We start from the raw sequence: 14,711 nt of genomic DNA, 5'->3' as shown, positions 1-14,711 counted from the left end.
GATGATAAATCCTATCTATTATAACCACATCTAACATTTTACTCACAACCGAAGTAAGGCTCACTGGTCTTTAATTACCAGGTTTCAATGTACTCGCTTTGTTGACCAACGGGGCAACATTTTTTATCTGGCACTTTTCCTGTAGACAATGACGACATAACGCCAAAACGACATAAGGCTCTGCAAACTCTTCCCTTGCTTCCCAGAGAATCCTAGAATAAATCCTATCTGCCCAGGGACCGTTCGATATTCACACTTTACATAAATGCTAACACCTCATCCAATCTTGTCTAGTCGCCTCTATCTCAGCTTTCTCCTCGACAAAAATCATTTTCCAGTATGAATACCGATTTTTTTTTATTTTGCGCTTCACCTATCTTCCTCTGACTCCACACACTACTTCCCACTACTGTCTGTGATTGGCCCTAATCTTACTCGAGTCATTCTTTCATTACTAACATACTTATAGAAAGCATTAGGGTATTTTGTTGGTCCTCGCTGCCAACGACATCTCATGTCACCTCCTGGTTCCTCTTTGCTCCCTCTTTCGGTCCTTCCTGGCTATCTTGTAACTCTCAATTGCCTTGACTAAGCCTTCATGTCTCATCCTGAGATATGCCTTCTTCTCTTGACATGAGATTCAGTATCTTTTAATAAACCACAGCTAACTCGCTCTGCCACTTCCGCACTGCCTGACAGGTACATACTTATCAAGGATATGCAGTTGCTCTTCCTTGAATGAACTCTGCATTTCAAAAGTGCAGTTTCCTTCCCCACCGCATGCATCCTACATCTTGCCAAATCGCAAGTTAATTACCTATTCCTCAGCTATGAGTCTTGCCCTGCGGTATATACCTATCCCCTTCCGTCGCTAAAGTACACATAGCCAAATTGTGGTCTCTATCATCAAAGTGTTGACCTAACTCCAAAGCGAACACCTGGCCTGGTTCTTTGTCCAATACCAAATTCAATGTGGCCCCACCCTTTTTTGCCTCTCTACGTACTGTTTCAGGAAGTCCTCATTCACACATTGGACAAAAACTGACCAATCTAAATTATTTGAACGATGGTATTTCCAATCGATAGTTGGAAAATTAAAGCCCCCATAACAACTACCCTGTGCATATCAGTCATCTCCCGAATCATCTTTGCTATCCTTTCCACTACATTTCTGGAACTGTTCTGAACCTAAGGAAAAATCCCAACAGGGTAACCTCTCCTTTCCTGCTTCTAACCTCAACCCATACTACCTCAGTCGAAGTGTCCTCAAATGTCCTTTCTGCCACCGTAATACTGCCGTTGACTAAAAATACCAAACATCCTCCATCTTTACCACCTTCCCTTTTCTTATAGCAACATCTAAATCTCGGAACCTGGACCTGCGATTCCTAACCAGTCGGAGCTGGACAAGAAGAACAACAAGGAGGAAATAAAGATGACATTTTAAAGAGATGTGATGCAAATAGACTACAGTATCAAGAGGAACATAAACGTCAGCAAGGACTAGTTGGCAAAAATGTCGTTCTGTGTGTTGTGCATCCTAAATATTCCTGATTTTCTCTCTTTCTCTGATCTTGTCTGATTGTCTCCTTCTATGTTTCAATGTTTCAGTTTCTGTTGCCCTAACACTCTAATTCTGTCATTTGTAATGCTTGTTTTGCTTCCATTCCCAGATTTATTCATTTATTGAGAACGGGTCTGAGATCTCACTCGTGAGTTCATATTTTATGATGGATCACACTGGGGATCCTTGGGCTGTTCAACTCTCTCATTGCTGTGACAGTCCAACTACAGTGAAGCCCGGAGTCCAGTCAACAGCTGAGTATATGCAAGTAGTTGGATAGATTTGACGTTGGGCAGGAGGGTGAGGCATGAAGGACAGTTAAGAAGGTGCTCTTGTACGATCCTAAGCTTTCAGGCTGCAAAATAAAGAGACTTGACCTGACATGCACAGTTAGGATACTCGGAATCTAGCACAGATGGGTAATGGAGGAATCTGAGTATAACCTCCAGCACATCACTGGGTGTTCAGGATAGAAGTTCTACGGCAGAGTACCTAGAGTTGGTGGAGGTGTAGTGCACAAATGAGTCAGTTAGTGGGTGACAAAAGTGGGAAGTGGCAAATGATTCCGGGAATGGAGGAAAAAGTGTGTTTATTGGAAGTTATGCAAATCAGGTTATCGGTTGGGCAATGTCTTGAGTTTTACTGTAACGTCCCATGGATGTGAACTACTACTCAAGTACACTCGAAGAGTATTTGGGTTTGGATTCAGAGGCTCAGGGTACGGGGGTTTGTCCTAAGGTGCCATCAAAATCTCAAATTTCATGGAAGGAGGCAAGCCACTATGGGAGTGAGGATGTCAGGGTTAAGCATGATGGTTCAGTGTGATAGAGGATTCGCATCTGCCTTTTACTTGTGAGCTCTAGATCTCCTCTCTGTGGTGATATTCTCAATTATTTGGGCAGTGTGAAGGGAGGATTAGCAAGAGTGTTCCAAATACTATGGTGAATTATAACTTACATTTCACGTAGCACATCCTTTCCAGCAATGGCAACAGATAATCTGTTTGAGGAACAGACAGCGTCCTTTACAATATCTGTTATACGGACTGAATGGTCGAAAAATAACGACCTTTTGTATATGAACTGGGGGTGACAACCAACCATGAAGATTGAGTACTCTTCTAATTGCTTTTTGCCACTTGGTAAGCTTCCATAGGCAGCTTCTACAATTACTTGCAAGGGAGTCAGTCTTCAGATAAGTTTTAGCAACGATTGCGAAGGTAAAGAGATGTTTCAATACGAATAATATGGCTGTTAGCAAATATTTCTTTTGTGTTTCTTCAAGCAATAGCTCTAACGTTCAATTTCCCATGACAATATGAAGTCGTCACTTAAAGCCCTCAATTATTTTCCTTCATAATACGGAAAACTTGCATGAGATTTACTTCTTTAACATCAAGAAACAAACTTCATCTCCCTCAACTTTTCAAAGACGTCCAACTCCGTTGCTCTCAGATGCAATAAACTACTAACCCAAATAAAAAAAAATTGAAAGACTGGGTTTACGAATTTATGAATGACAAAATATGAAAGACTGGCACGATAGGTTATTCATAAGCAAGATATGGAAGAGGAAGGAAGTGTGTGGCAGATTTTCTTGGAGTATGAACACTGATTATGTTCACTTGGAAAATGAACGTCAACGTTTAGTTTCTCCTTACAATTACTGTTTGATCTGTTCCGCATTTTGGAAATTTTTAGCTATTGCTTTCATCAATGTCTTTGCTTTGTCTTCAAAAGATAAGCCAACAATTATTGTCTGGTCGAATTACACTCCAATTGCATATATTATGGAAATTATGTCTTATAAATTTCGGTGAAACCTCTAATATTTTTCTTCTTTATAGAAACCTCGGTGAAGGTGCCAATTTTGCAAAATTCTTCCTTTCATAATATAAATAGTTTGATATGTTACAAAGATTTGGGGTCTTTGTTATGATATTTAATACTGAAGTTGTTGAGCTTAATCTGTCAATTAGTAGCATTCACAAATTTGTCGTATTAATTTACAATTCATTCTAAACATCATTTTCCTGTTCATTAGTGGGATGTGGGCAATGTTGGCTGGGGTCAGCATGTATGTCCAATTCGTAGATACCCTCAATAAAGTGATGTCTTCATGTCTACTTGAACCATTATAGTTCAAGTGTGTATTTATGTACACACTCAATATCCTTCACCCAGGCATGGTGACCCAGAACCGAGAAACGCTCATTTTATGTTATTTTTAAACTCAATTATACAGATTGCAGTCATATTGGACCCAAGAGAATTGGGGGGAGGGGTGTGCGGAAAGAGAAACATTGGCCCATAGATAACTCAAAAAATAGTGAAGCAGGTCTCAGAAGCTAATAAGAGCCTAATCCTCTTCTTAAGGCTTTTGATTATATCTGAAATATACTTTCCACAGCTGATTGTGAATATCCCATGTAGGACAATAACGCAAACCATAAGAACATACAATAGAAAATAATTTGTTTCCTGATAGAAGTTTTTTTAGTGATAAAATCATTGAAAAGGAGTCGAAGATAAATGACAGAAACAAGGCTCAGGGATGGGCAGGACTGGCAGCTTAATGTTACAGGATACAAATGCTACACGAAGGACAGAATGGGAGGCACCCGACGAGGGGGAAAGACGTTTTTGATAAGTGATATCATTACAACTGTGCTGAAGGAGGATATTCCTGGAAATACATCCAGGGAAGCTATTTGGGTGGAACTGAGAAATAAGAAAGGGATGGTCACCTTATACGGTTTGTATTATAGACTTCCAAATAGTCTGAGAGAAATTGAGAAACAAACTTGTAAGGAGATCTCAGCTATCTGTAAGAAAAATAGGGTAGTTAATGAAGGGGATTTTTGCTTTCCAAACATCGACTGGGACTGCCATTGTGTTAAGGGATTAGATGAGAGAAATTTGTTATGTGTGTACAAGAACATTTTCTGATTCAGAATGTGGATGTAACTACGAGAGAAGGTGCAAAACTTGACCTACTCTTGGGAAGTAAGGCAGGGCAGGTGACTGAGGTGTCAATGGAGGAACACTTTGGGGCCAGCGACTATAACTCTATTAGATTTTAAATGGTGATGCAAAAGAATAGACCAGATCTAAAAGTTGAAGTTCTAAATTGGAGAAAGGCCAATTATGACGGTATTAGGCAAGAAATTTCCAAAACTGATTGGGTCAGTTGTTCGTAGGTCAAGAGACGGCTGGAAAATGGGAAACCTTCAGAAATGAAATAAAGAGAATCCAGGGAAAGTATATTCCTATTAGGGTGATAGGAAAGGCTGGTAGGCATAGGAAATGCTTGATTACCAAAGAAATAGAGGATTTGGTTAAGAAAAAGAAGGAAGCATGTGTAATGTATAGACAGGATAGATAGAGTCAGTGCTTAGAATAGTATTAAGAAGGAAATCAGGAGCGCAAAAAGGGGACATGAGATAGCTTTGGCAAATCGAAATAAGGAGAATCCAAATTACAAATGCATTCAGCATAAACGGGTAACTAGGGAGAGAATAGGGCCCCTTAAAGACCAGCAAGGCGGCCTATGTGTGGAGCTGCAGAAAATGAGGGAGAAACTAAACGATTATTTTGCATCAGTATTTCCCGAGGAAAAGGATATGGAAGATTTAGACTGTAGGGAAATAAATGGTGACATATTGCAAAATGTCCATATTACAGAGGAGGAAGTGCTGGATGTCTTGATACGCATAAAGGTAGATAAATCCTCAGAATCTGATCAGGTGTACCGGAGAACTCGTGGGAAGCTTGATAAGTGATTGCTGGGCCTCTTACTGTGATATTTGTATCATCGATAGTCACATGTGAGATGCCGGACGACTGGAAGTTGGCTATCGTGGTGCCACTGTTTAACAAGGTTGGTAAGGACAAGTCAGGGAACTATAGACCAGTGAGCCTGACGTCGGTAGTGGACAAGTTGTTGGAGGGAATCCCGAGGTACAGGATGTACATGCATTTGGAAAGGCAAGGACTGATTAGGGTTATCCACATGGCTTTATGCATGGGAAATCATGTCTCACAAACTTGATTGAGTTTTTTGAAGAAGTAACAAAGAGGATTGATGAGGGCAGAACAGTAGATGTGATCTATATGGACTTCAGTAAGAGGTTCGGCAAGGTTCCCCATGGGATACTGATTACCAAGGTTAGATACAACGAGAACTAGCCATTTGGCTATAGAACTGGCTCAAAGGTAGAAGACAGAGGATGATGGTGGAGCGTTGTTTTACAGACTGGAGTCCTGTGACCAGTGGAGTGCCACAAGGATCGGTGCTGGGCCCTCTACGCTTTGTCATTCACATAAATTATTTGGATGCGAGCATAAAAGGTACAGTTAGTAAGTTTGCTGATGACACCAAAAATTGGAGGTGTAGTGGACAGCGAAGATGGTTACCTCAGATTACAACAGGATCTTGACCGGATGGGCCAATGGCTGAGAAGTGGCAGATGGAATTTAATTCAGATAAATGTGAGGTGTTGCCTTTTGGGAAAGCAAATCTTAGCAGCACTTAGATGCTAAATGGTAAGGTCCTAGGGAGTGTTGCTGAACAAGGAGACCTTGGAATGCAGTTTCATAGTCCCTTGAAAGTGGAGTCGCAGGTTCATAGGATAGTGAAGAAGGCTTTTGATATGCTTCCTTTTATTTGTCAGAGAATTGAGTATAGCAGTTGGGAGGTCATGTTGTGGCTGTACAGGACATTGGTTAGGCCACTGTTGGAGTATCGCATGCAATTCTGGTCTCCTTCCAATTGGATAAATGTCATGAAACTTGAAAGGGTTCAGAAACGATTTACAAGCACGTTGCCAGGGTTAGAGAATTTGAGCCATAGGGAGTGGCTGAACAGGCTGGGGCTGTTTTCCCTGGAGTTTTGGAGGCAGTGCGGTGACCTTATAGATGTTTACAAAATTATGAAGGGCATGGATAAGGTAAATATACAAAGTCTTTTCCCTGTGGTCGGGGTCTCCAGGACTAGAAGTCGTAGGTCTAGGGTGAGAGGAGAAAGATATAAAAGAGATCTAAGGGGCAATATTTTCACGCAGATGGTGGAACCTGCATGGAATGAGCTGCCAGAGGAAGTGATGGAGGCTGGTACAATTGCAACATTTAAGCAGCATTTGGATGGATATGTGAATAGGGAGGGTTTGCAGAAAATGGGAAGAGTGCGGCAGGTGGCACTAGATTCGGTTGGGATATATAGTCGGCATGAACGGGTTGGACCGAAGAGTCTGTTTCCATGCTGTACATCTCTATGAATCTATGATTCTATGATCCCAATCCCATATTTCACTCAACTCGCTACTTATCACTTTTCACTACATCGTAGAGCTTACTTAAACCACTTTTTATCCTACTCCACCGAATTCCCACCTGGGTTATAATTCCAGATGATCTCTGTCTTTCTTTCACCCTGGTGACATCTTGACATGCTGACCACGCAACCATCATTGTAATTCCTCCAATAACATATCAACTCATCCGCCTGTCACCCGAAACAACATTCTCCACTATCACACTGATCTCACCCCCCAAACCCAGATCGGAAATTATCTTACCCATCGACATTGGTGAAGCTGGTTTAAAATGAAATCGGAAGTTGGCCAACACTTAGCCAGGAAAAGTTGGAGACATTTTTGCTGGTCCTCAGTTGACTCAGTGCCCAACACAAATATATTGAGACCTTGCAAGTGTCTCAGGCGCTGTGTTTATTAATTATTCGAATAATTGATGTTACAGGATGTTTTAGAGCACTTTTAAATTGCTCTCTGAACATGGACTGGGTCACCCCATAAATAAATGCGTTTGTACAGCAGTTTAAATTTAGAGTCATAGTTGCAATATGTGCAAATACACATAAAGAATGATTGTAGTATTTGGGATGCATTCCAGTAATGATATACAACAAGAATTCCACAACATATAAGAGCCACAGGATTATGAAGCTGCCAGATATGGTGAAAAGTAAGATCGCTGACTTTCTTCTACTTTCTATCTCTGGGTCACTGTGATTTTTACCTTTCATTTGGCTCCTGAGCCCCTTACGAACTCGACTTGTCACAAATATGTGTCTGACTGTAAGAGCATTGAATAAGAGAATAAAAACATATGGGAGCAAAGGGGTTAACACCTTATCAAGCCAATTGTACCCCACCCAACCTGGATCGGTATAATAGCTTGGCTTTACATGGCAAAACAAAGGAATATTGTCTATTACCTCTTCTGGTTCAATTGTAAAGTACCACGGGATGTTTTTTAAGCACAGCAAAATGCAGGTTATTGCAAGAACCAGATTGACTGTTCTCACTGAGCAATATTTTCTTTTCAGCTTCTGGCAACAGATGGCTACAAATCGATCAAAGGAGAAAGTGACAGTGAACCAAACAGAACAGTCTGTGGCTACATAACAAAGTACGAAATTAACACTACACACAGGAGTGAAGTCCAGAAATGACCCTGAAAAATAATAATACCTTATCTTCTCAAGTATTACAGCAGTAATAATGACAAATAGATCCACAGTTGCCATGGCAACGAGGTAGTACGTCGTGCATTTCGAAAGGCCACACTTTCCTCGGGACAGGATTAAAACTGCAACTAAATTAACTGCAAGAGATAGAAAGGCGAAACATAAGATGGTAGTTGCTGATGAAATATTTATCTGTGACTGGATCCATGTAGCTAAAGCAAGATTTCACCACAGACAGATTTGTTGTGAAAATAAGAAGATAGAAACAATTTTTAAAAGACAGTTTGTCCTGTTTTTTTTTTGTTCGCGTATGCTAGATGCTAAACATATCACACACAATCTTTTCTTCTTTCAGGAATAAATCTTCACACGAAGTACATTTCACACTGAAAAGAAAACAAACAGTGCTGTGGAGGGTGTCAGTCTCCGCAGAACGTATGCCAATATCATGAGAAATCGGGTATGAATTTTCTGCTGTTATTATACATTTTTTAAAAGATAGGGCAGCGTTTTCCCCCTGCAGCTGCATTCCAATCATTGTGCAACTTATTTGCATTCTTTGTTTATGCACCATAAAATCATGATCAATCTCTACACTTCCTTCGCTTTTTATTTTCAAGACTCAGGTTTTGGACGAGATCTTTCTTTCCTCAAACAAATTTGACGTTCTATACCGTACGAACTAACAGAAAGAAGAACGAAACAACATTTCTTGTTTTTAAAAGGACAAAATGAAAAATAGGCAAGTTATCATCAAAGTATTTCCAACTTAGTTGTACCACTCTTAAAGTACCGAATGCTGTATTTTGTCGCTATATTTTAACAAGAGCATTGAAGGACGATACCAGAAGTGGATATGCCTAAATATTGAGAAAGGACTTCCTGGCCGATTCTGCATGCTCTGATGAATAAGAATCCTAGGGTGGTAACAAAATGATGCCTTTAACATTACTTTTCTTTCGACAATATCGATAGAAATTTAAACCATGAGGGGAGACCAATTTAAGTCACTTTTCCCTAAAATGCAATAGTGGTTAGCACTGTTGCGTCAAAGGGGCAGGGACATGAGTTCAATGCCACCCTTGGGGGCCACAGTCTGTGTGGAACTTGCACGTTCTCGCCGTTTCTGTTTGCGTTTTCACCAGGTGCTCCAGTTTCCTGCCACATTCCAGAAATGTGAAGGACAGATGACTTAGTAATGGAAAATGCGGATTTATAATCCGAAAACGGGATGGGCCTGAGTGAGGTTCTGTTCAGATGGCCTGTGAGAACGCCAATGTCTTGCTTCCACGCTGTAGGGATTCAATGATTAAGAAAAAAATACAACCACTCTCGATGGAAGGTTGAGGATGCAGAATTTGCAACTGCAAGGCAGAGTTGAACCAAGTAAATTATTTATTTTCACATGTGTTTTGTAACAGGGAAAGATATTGTTGCACTAATCATTACAAACACAGATAAGGAGAAACTAAAAGTACGAGAGGAAACAAATAGAGATGATGTTACTTGAATGAGACGAAGCATGATAGAAGAATTAAACATTAGTCATCCTAGTTTGCCAGATTGGCACGTTTCTGCTCCTATGTCATTGCAATCATTATTTGTCAATTAATCACTTATAAGCAAAGATTTTCAATGAGCTACAAGAAATTGAATTGATCGCCACATAATAATATTGGGTCATCGAGAAAAAGTAATCTGACACCAGAAACAACGTGTTCATTATAGAAACAGCTTGCTTAATTCCGAATATTACCCTAAATAGATACAATCTACAGGTGCCGACACTCCCAAGAACGGAATTATCAAGTCTCAGAACAATCTCGTTGTTGAAAATACTCACAATATTATATTCCCTTGTAAAGTTGCCTGCACTGCTTATTGATTCAGCTGAATTCAATATTCGTCCAAGCAGTAAGACTATATAATTCAATTACGCCCTGACTTGCAATCATGTCTGTTAACTGTTGAGATGATGGGATTCGACCACACAGGGAATTCAGCACTTTTATGGAGGAGAACATAAACATAAAGCTTGCTTGTTTCTGGGAAATCACGTTCAGATTACCACGTAGCTTTGCTAGACACAGACTAAAACCAGTAACCATATAGCGCACAGTTTTACTTAATTTCAATAGTCGTAGTTCTTTACCAGGTACACCGATGACAGCAAGAATGGTGTAGTATATTTTGCTGATGCTATGAAAAAATTCCATAATTTTCTCTGCAATGTGGTCTGTTCTTTCGCTATTGTCAAGTTATCTCTACAATGCAGAGTCTTCAATTTATACTATGAATGATCTCCACAGGGATACTGAGAGTGCAGCTGTTCAAATTAGCTTTGGTAAAAATGAACAAACAGGTTATCACAACCTCGTTGTAATGGATAACATTTAGAACAGAGGGAGTATTTGAAAATGGACCGCACATTTCGATTACATAAATTAAAATATGGAAATTGTGTTTTTATAGAAATTGTGTGCGGCTTTGAAAGCATGTGTGATTTTATTATTTTCTGGTGAACATTTACTAATATTCATTTATTAGTAAAATTGCAGATGGGAGGCACTTCCTCTGCTTTCTGCGATATTTTCCAAACCAACGTGGTTCAAGATTTTTTTTTTTTTGCATATTTCTGGACCATAGAACTCGAACAAATGACTCTTGGCTCAGAGGTAGGTACAGAACCACTGTAGTAAATGAATGCCGATGCGTTGTTCAATTTTGGCCATTCAATTCAAGTACTTTGTCTGACGAAGCATCAAACCAAAGGGTATCAAAAATTCCAAGAGCTCCAAAAAGGAATAAATTTGTTGCATTGATATTAGTTTAGGTAAAATGATAGGAATTAGTATAAGATTATCAGGAAATACTTACTGCTTGAAATGAAATGTGGTTTCTTGCCTCGAGTGTATTTTTTTCTTGTAATGAATCAGCTGCCATCTTGGACACTCCAGTAGAGGGTTGAGGGTAGAAAATGTGGCAATAGTGAATACAAAACCTAAAAGTACCATACGCATTGTATTTTTGTAAGAAACTGCTTAAAATATGTGTAACATCGAAACATGTGTGATGTCTTAAAGGTGAACATTCCTCACTGAATCTGTGTAGCACAACTTGTTTACTTTATTCTGAACATTCATTATCCCATTTCAATCATTAACATATCAATAATGATGATTTTTTTTCATTGTTTTAGGAATTTACATGGAAGTGGAAAGAAATGAAAAAAAAATGCTTCCAATATTGATTGATTTTAATTTGACATAATAACCGGCAAAATTAATACATGACTAATGTGAGCAATTATACGTAATTTGTGAACACCATCATTGTTATGGATAAAGTATTAAAATCTTGCACTTTTTGTATATTGTTGCAAAAATATTCTTGCACTAGCACAAGAGGTTTTCTTAAAATTGACATTACAGAGTGCATAGCAGACTGGGTTGACCGTACTGTTGATGTAACAGAGCCAATTTCCAAATGTCTAGTCTGTGCCCCGGACACAGATTGGACAGAAGGTGCTGATTAGCACCATGACATTGTATGGAGCCAGTTTATGATAAATGCTAAACGAATAGTGAGTATTTCTCACGAGGTACAGCTGCCTTCTTCGTTGGGACAGACAAATTGTTCAAGTTTAGGTTGCAAAAATCTGCTTGGAAATTTCTGCCATTTCTATTCTTGCCCCTGACACCAGCCACGTGTTCTACTGCATTGTCACTGTCGACAACGTTTCCAGATTTACCACATGTTTGGAAGCAATGTTATGTGGCCATGTCATTTGTCCTCTCTCCAATAATTCCATGCTCCACCTGATTTCGTGTGCTATGCTGAGGGAGGTTGAATCATTGGAAAGGTTATTCTCCTTTCCTTGGCTGTGGTTATAAATTGTTATTTCACCAGTATGCATTTTGACCTGAGGCAATGCATCAGTCGCATTTGACGTATTTTTTTCCCAGCTTTATTATTTTCCCCTCTGCAAAATATGGGAAAGAAGGGTGCTTGTGTGGTTTAGGGATATTTATAACATCCTTCATTCGGCTTTTGCTAGCATGATATATGTGGACGTACAGAATTATCATTATGAGAACAGTAAGGTAGGAATTAGCTATGGCAGTGCCAAAGGTGACAGCTGGATTTTAGGAGAAGTGTGTAAAACATTCAATCTCGCAAACTGTCCTTTCTCCAACAGCAAACTGCCAAAAGAGAACAACAGGAGCCCAAAGCATAACCGAAAACACCCAAGCAGCGACAATCATTATCACTGCCATCGTGGATGTTCTTTTTGTGGGGTAGCTAAGGGATTGGTTCACGCAGACGTAGTGGTCAAAACATGTGATAAAGAGGTTCATCCCAGAGACAGTACCAACAACGTAATCTCGAGCAATCCATAAATCATGTACCACAGGGCCCATTGGCCAGTAACCGACTAAAATGTAAACTGTGCATAGATTCATAGTGAATGCATCCACAATTACATCAGCACAGGATAGGCTGAAAATAAAGTACATAGAACATAGAACATAGAAAAATACAGCGCAGTACAGGCCCTTTGGCCCTCGATGTTGCGCCGATCCAAGCCCACCTAACCTACACTAGCCCACTATCTGCCATATGCCTATCGCATTCCCCTTTTAAATGCCCATAAAGAGGGAGAGTCCACCACTGCTACTGGCAGGGCATTCCATGAACTCACGACTCGCTGAGTAAAGAATCTACCCCTAACATCTGTCCTATACCTACCACCCCTTAATTTAAAGCTATGCCCCCCTCGTAATAGCTGACTCCATACGTGGAGAAAGATTGTCATGGTCAACCCTATGTAAACCCCTAATCATCTTGTACACTTCTATCAAGTCACCCCCTAATCCTTCTTTTCTCCAATGAAAACAGCCCCAAGTGCATCAGCCTTTCCTCATACGATCTTCCTACCATATCAGGCAACATCCTGGTAAACCTCCTCTGCACCCGTTCCAGTGCCTCCACATTCTTCCTATAGGATGGCGACCAAAACTGCACACAATACTCCAGATGTGGCCGCACCAGAGTCTTATACAACTGCAACATGACCTCAGGGCTCCGGAATTCAATTCCTCGACCAATAAAAGCCAGTGCGCCATATGCCTTCTTCACCGCACTATTTACCTGGGTGGCAACTTTCAGAGATCTGTATACATGGACACCAAGATCCCTCTGCTCATCCACACTACCAAGTATCCGACCAGTAGCCCAGTACCCTGTCTTTTTGTTTTTCTTAAAGTAGTTGTTAATGGTTTGTAAATGGCTGTTCACTTTAATCGAGACCATGACCAGAATATTTCCAATAATTGTCATCAAATTTACGATCCTGTCACAATCAGACTATAGACAATTTGGAGCATTGTGTCAGAATTTCTTCCCTCAGCATAAATTAGCCCTGTCAGGTTACTAAGAAAAGGGTTTGCCACTGTTTAGTCCTTTTCATTTCGCTCTCGAGTGTAGTTTGTCCTGTACAGGCCTAAGAGAAAAGCAGAAAATAGATCAGGATTAGGAAACAGACCTCAGATATTTAAATGTTAAAAGGTAATTTCATGCTATTTAACGATGAGCAGAGAGGGGCCAGGGTCTTCTTGTATTTTTTAACATAAATGTTGACATGCAGGCTCAGCAAAAAAGTAGAAATGTAAATTTAATATTGATCATTTCTGGTAAGGGTTCTGAAGTATAAAAACACGTAAGTCTTGTTACAACAACGCAGAGACTGGGCATAAATTACTCATGTCCGGATACCAAGGGCAGCCAATAACGTTTCCATCATCAGTTGACGATCTGCTGAGAAAGTAGTGGGACATCTGGTCAGTCAGAAGGATGCTCATGGAGAGACTTATAGTCCTGTGCATGGATCATTGATGAGGCTGAACTGGATCAATTGTACTCTCTGAGCTAATTTGGCTGAAAGTTTGATATGCAATGCAAGTTAGCGCCAACAGCAGGGCAATTAATTCTGCAAACAAACATGAAGCTCCATGCTTGCCTCTCACCTAAAGCATGGTGACCCTCACCTTCCTTCTCTGAGAAGAGAGCAGCACACTAGGACTTTGGCAACGTTAAGATGAACTCTCATGACTTCATTTCTTGATGTGGAGGTGTTGGTGCTGGACTGGGGTCAAATTACAAAGGAGCAGTGCTCTGAAAGCTAGTACTTCCAAATAAACCTGTTGGACTATAACCTGATGTTGTGTAAATTTCAACTTCATTTTCTGGGTGTGGATGGACATCGTTTAATAGGCACTCCCTTTTGCACGCAACGTTTTGTTCATTCTGCAGGACAGCTCTTTCACTAATGTTGCTTCATATGGTGAGGCTGAAGCTGCTTGAATGATGGAAACTTGGCTTTTATTATTCGGATACTGCATATCGCATTCCATGGTGTATTGTCCCCAGTACTCATCTGAAGGGCATTTCATACCAACTGTTTCTAAAGTCCAGTATTTTTCCTTGCATTCCCAACAAAGATCAATGTCAGCACTGATGACGTCCTTAGCTGTCAATGGAAACAGAGCCACTGTGATTGCATTCCTAACGGGATGCAAGGAGATACAAGGTGACCAGAAATGATGTCAATCCAAAGACTCTTGAGGATCACCACGGAGACTGATGAGCACTCAGCGCAGGT

At 40.2% G+C, this 14,711-nt stretch overlaps 1 pseudogene; it reads right to left on the bottom strand.

The window, feature by feature from the left end:
* Window positions 1-11,985: 11,985 nt before the first annotated feature.
* LOC122541227 lies at window positions 11,986-13,437 on the bottom strand (annotated as a pseudogene).
* Between the last annotated feature and the right edge of the window lie 1,274 nt (window positions 13,438-14,711).

This window comes from Chiloscyllium plagiosum, chromosome 37 (assembly GCF_004010195.1).
Source record: "Chiloscyllium plagiosum isolate BGI_BamShark_2017 chromosome 37, ASM401019v2, whole genome shotgun sequence".
In the NCBI taxonomy this organism is placed as follows: domain Eukaryota; kingdom Metazoa; phylum Chordata; class Chondrichthyes; order Orectolobiformes; family Hemiscylliidae; genus Chiloscyllium; species Chiloscyllium plagiosum.
The sequence above is the reverse complement of the archived record's forward strand: the minus strand, read 5'-3'. Positions and strand labels throughout refer to the sequence as shown.